At 43.6% G+C, this 5,235-nt stretch overlaps 1 protein-coding gene across 2 annotated transcripts in view; it reads right to left on the reverse strand.

Moving 5' to 3' along the window:
- The window catches only part of LOC122634732 (zinc finger MIZ domain-containing protein 1), a 24,351-nt gene extending 19,712 nt beyond the window's left edge, over positions 1-4,639 (reverse strand). Inside the window, exon 1 of one of the 2 annotated variants that reach the window (XM_043823962.1) lies at positions 4,482-4,639. The gene's annotated coding sequence lies outside the window, so the exon portion shown is untranslated. Of the gene's footprint in view, positions 1-2,549; positions 3,258-4,481 lie in introns of those variants that run through there. The other variant, XM_043823961.1, reaches the window with a different exon arrangement.
- Between the last annotated feature and the right edge of the window lie 596 nt (positions 4,640-5,235).

The raw sequence follows: 5,235 nt of genomic DNA on the forward strand, positions 1-5,235 counted from the left end.
CTTCTTTTATCCTATCACGTGAGATTCTTCCTTCCTTCCTTTCTTTCTTTCTTTCTTTCTTCCTTCCTTCCTTCTTTCCTTTTTTTTCTTGTCAAACTTTTCCCATTTAATAATCACGACTTTATTATCCATTGATTTCGATCGTTTCTACAAATTTGGACTTATCCGAAAATATCGAACGTTTCTCGCTCGATCGTTGAACAAATCGAATCGTTAACAAGATTCGACTCGTTAGGTGTTAAAAATGCATACGTATAAGAAGGAGAAAAGAAGATAATATCGATAAATAAGAATTAATTAAGCGTGGTTGAAGAAGGAAAGAGTCATAGTATTTCGCTCGGCAAGGACGCTACTTGGAATAATATTGGTGGTTCGTAAATGTCAAGGGATATTACCAATGTCTACACACTACTATCCAACAGTTAGTAATGATCGCGGCGTTTCTTGTTTTCTTTTTTTTTTCCCCTTTTTTTTCTTCTTTCTTTCTTTCTTTCTTAAGTTTCACGATTGAAAAAACGCGCACGCTATCGGACAAAGAACTGTTTACGAAGTTAATTCGGGGAAATGTTCGTTATATTGACCACGATAACAACGACGACTTTCGCCGATTTCTTTGAGAAATCGAGAGTATATTCTACTCGATTGCGTGGCGAAGTTAAGTTAAGTTAAGTTAATCCTCGCGATATCGTTCAGATAATCTCGAAAGTTTTTTGTCGTAAAGAAACGGCCGATTGGCTTTGTTCGTCATTCTCGAATATTATTTATTCGTCAAACGTTCCTTTCTAGTCGAAAGATAACACGCAGAGAGAGAGAGAGAGAGAGAGAGAGAGAGAGAGAGAGAGAGAGAGAGAGAGAGAGAGAGAGAGAGAGTTCGCCTCGATTATGACCGAACGACGACGTAACGATTATATCGTGGGCGCGTGACCGATAGGAGTAACACCTCGAAGCTGTGGCCTTATCGCTCGTTCGAGGAATTGACGCGATAGACGTCGATGAATTTCCATTAGGATCGACAGATATACATAGGTACCAAAGGCTTTTTGATTTTGACGATATCGAGAATAATAGACAATCTAGAAATGTTATACTTTTGCGAAATTTTGCTTTTTACAAATATCAAGATACACTCTTTATATCAGACGGATAAAAATTATAAGAAATGAAAGAGAGAGAAAGAGAGAGAAAGAGAGAGAGAGAGAACAGATGAGAGAGAGAGAGAGAGAGAGAGAGAGAGAGAGAGAGAGAGAGAGAGAGAGAGATAGAGATAGAGATAGAGTATGCGAACAAACTACACTATACGTCGCGTCGATATATTGGAAAAATAGAAATAAGTCGGCGAGCTTCGTCCTCGGTTGTATGAATAATTGAGATAGCACATGCAGTAGGCGAGTCGTCGTTATGAGGTACCTCCCTGAGAGTTCAAACAACCCGCTTTATATATCGATACAAGTCGAGTTTGAACATACAAGTTATTCGATACTTTTCCATCTTGTTCACCTATCCTTTTTTTCTTTCTTTCTTTCTTTCTTTCTTTCTTTCTTTCTTTGATTACTTCTATAAATCATAGTGATAGTTAGTGCTACTGTACATACACTATTATTGTACTAAGATTCCTTACTGGAATATCCTTTTGGATTTTCCATAACCGTGCACGTATTTGTAAAGTTTTTTTTTTGCCGCTTAAATACACATACACGCACACGCATACACCAAAGGCGCACACGGTGAAACGAGTGGATAATGGCACGGTGATAACGCGAGAGGTGGAATATAAAAAGTATAGTTGGATATGTGCGATCCTTTTCTTCGTCTATACCCGTTTATACAGTGTTCCCTTCATCGCGTATAAAGATTGTCTGACGGATTTATAGAGTCTTTCGGCACGAGAGAACCCACGAGAGAAGTTTGAGTGCTACTACGTCCTTCGTATTTTACGGTTTATAACATCTTTCTCGGTAGCGGATGTGAGGCACACAAACGAGCTGTATTCGTCGTTCGAGCTTTATAGTCTATCTTTCTCTTTTATAACATCACGAGTGCTGCTAAATACGTCTAACGTAAGGCACGTTGCGTGCCACGCTTATCGGAATCGCTACGAGATTAGCATCGATTGATCCACGTTTTCTTTCTTTTTTTTTCAATCGAAAAATATCGATTTTACATCGATTCGAACGTATATATTCTCTATTTAACGAATAGTATTGAAAAAACGATTAAAGAAATATAACATAGTTAAATTCATTCGACGAAGGATGAGAAAAATAGAAAGAGAGAAAGAGAGAGAGAGAGAGAGAGAGAGACGAAGTATATATACATGATGTACGCGTAAAACCGCGCGAACGTTTGAAAGTTCTGGCCGAAAGAACCGGGAGAAGAAACTGCGTGTAGAGAAAAGATGAGAAGAAATGGGTTACATCACCTTGGCGTAGCAAAAACCCGCGTGACTTGAAAAAGTAGCATTCCGAGAAAAGGATAAGAGAGAGAAAGAAAAAAAGAAAATAAAAAAGGAAAGAGCGCGTTTAAATTATTGAAACATTTGAAACACTTACCGATTAAACGTTGCGCCTGAGAACGTGAAGACGAGGAGATCGCATTATCCTTGTCAGATTGGGACGATGCACGAAGATAATAACTACTCCCCAGGTGTAGATTCGTTATAATTATAATCCAATGGTATAGTAGCAGCAGAAACAGTGATAGTCGTAGTATCAGTAATAGTAATAACGATATAGAGAAAAGATTTTTCTCTTCTCTTTTCTTTATTTTCTTAGGTAGAGAGAACACTAGACACACCATCGAGCACAAAAACAAGCATTTCCTCGTTTACGAAGAAAACACGACAATCTGTCCGCGAGTAGGATGGTCGTCATCGTTGACTACACTGTTGATGATGATGATGATGATGATGATGATGGTGATGATGATGATAATGATGATGATGACGACGACAACGAAGAAGAATACGATGACGACGCCGACGACGACGCGCGCGACGGTTATCACCACTTTGTACTATTTCCGTAATAACGTTGGTATTATTGTCGTTCTTCCTAATATTCCGCTGATCGAGTAAAACAACGACGACACAAGAAGCGGAGGAAGAAGTACGGCGACGTCTATTCATCACCTCTCGTCATAAGAGCGGACGCGGAGCGTGTACGTCCTCACACGCGATTGCTTCTTCGGCTACTGCCGTTGGCTCTTCGCTTCTGCTGCCTGCCTGCCTGCTTGCTTGCCTGCCGGCAGCCACCACCGCCGCCACCGCCACCACCGCCACCACCACCACCGCCGCCACCGCCGCCGCCACCACTACCACTACCACCACTACTTCCACCGTCACTGCCGCCGCCGCCGCCTCCGTTCGTTCGTTCGTTCGTTCGTTCGTTGGTTCGTTCGTTGGTTCGTTCGTTCGTTCGTTCGTTCGTTCGTTCGTTCGTCGTTCGTTCGTTCGTCGTTCGTTCGTTTGTACGTACGTACGTACGTACGTACGTTCGTACGACGGACGTTCGTTCGTTCGTTCGTTCGTTCGTAGCAGTGGCGCTGCAATCGTCGATCACCCCACTCTCATACTCAACGGTCTACGTTGCACGCGCGTCCAACTAGAAGAGAGTACGACGAAGACGGAGAAACACCTTTTTCCCTCTTCACCCCTCCCTTCGTCCTTGCGCACCAGCTTCCTACGCGATGACAACGACGACGACGACGACGACTACGACTATGATGACTACGACGACAACTTTATTTAAAGCCGAAATTCCAATGAAAACAACGATGTTCCTTCTTATTCCTTCTCGATATCGAAAAGTAACGCCGATGTAGAAACTCCTTGAAAGAAATGTCAAATAGAAGAGTTCAATCCATCTCTTTCTTTCCTTCTTTTACATACTCCCTCTTCTTCTCCCACCTTCTCTCTCTCTCCCCCTCGCCCTCTTTCCTCCTGCCTCCCTCGCTTCGCGAACTTTATTTATATCCAACGGTCGCGGTATTTCTACGCTCAGTCCGTCGCGGACTTACCGACGACGACGATCGTCGATATCAAAATTCCAGCAGAATGTTTTCCTGCGTGGAAGCGTTATGAAAAAAAAAAGTGATCGTTAGATCATCGGATGATGTTATTATCGATTCATTATTATGACGTAAGAAAACGTGTATATCTGTGTAGGTTTAAAAAACAAAAATCAAGCTAGGTAATCGGAGAAAAAAGCTTGAGGAACGAAGAAACGATCGACTACTTCAATGACAAAGCGATGGCATTTTGATAGTCGCGTGGTAAATGAAAGAAAAAAAAAAAAAAAGAAAATAAAATGACGACGTGACTCGGGAGAGAAAGGAGTTGTCCTGCCGTTCTTCTCCAGAGTCTAACTTGGACTGCTCGACCGGAGTGACTGTGGCTCGACCGACGACGCTCTGTGTAGCATTGGCCCCCACTAAACGGTTGAAAGTAATACTGTCTCTATAGTGAGAGGCTGATGGGGGCTTACCATATATACCCTCTCCTTCTTTCTCTTTCTGCCGTTTCTCTCCTACTAGCGCGTCGAACAGCTTTCCCCTCTTCGTTATCTCTTCACGCACACGTATACACACTTATACGCTGTTCGAAAAGCACGTCGATACTGCTGCTAGTACCAGAGTATACAAGCCATTTGTAGTAGTGTCCCAGCGACAGTCCCCACTGTTACTCTACTTGGTGTTGGTGGGAGAATGCTCTGAGAGAGAAAAAGGGTGCTTGCTCGCTCGCTCGCTCGCGCTCGTGCGCGCGCATACGTAGGAAGGGAGTACGAGTGCCAATGGAGTAGTAGAGAAAGAAGGAGAGAGGAAGAGAAAGAGTAAAAGAGAGGGAGGCTGCGCCGATACACACAGGGTGTGTGTAAAGTGTGGGAAAGAAGGGAGAAAGACTGCTAGTTGCACACGGTTAAGAAGAGCGAAGAGTCAGGCGGAGAGAGAGAGAGAGAGAGATGGAGGGAGAGGGAGAAAGGAGGGGTCGCTCCTCCGAACGAGGGGTTGTACCGGTGGGGAGGTTTGACCTGAGCTAGTTCCCCTCCATTCAATCCACGGCCACAATATATCGGTTATAGCGAGCCACTGTTGCCAGATTGTGAGCCTCCGCGAGACTGCGCCGGTGGTGGCGTGTGGGTGGAGCCACGCAAGAGAAGGAAGAGTATGTCCGCCACCACTGTTTTCTCCTCGAGCAACGCGTTTCTCCATCTATCTTTCTCTCTCTTTTTCTCCTTTGAC

The sequence above is a fragment of the Vespula pensylvanica genome, chromosome 15 (genome assembly GCF_014466175.1).
Source record: "Vespula pensylvanica isolate Volc-1 chromosome 15, ASM1446617v1, whole genome shotgun sequence".
Classification (NCBI taxonomy): domain Eukaryota; kingdom Metazoa; phylum Arthropoda; class Insecta; order Hymenoptera; family Vespidae; genus Vespula; species Vespula pensylvanica.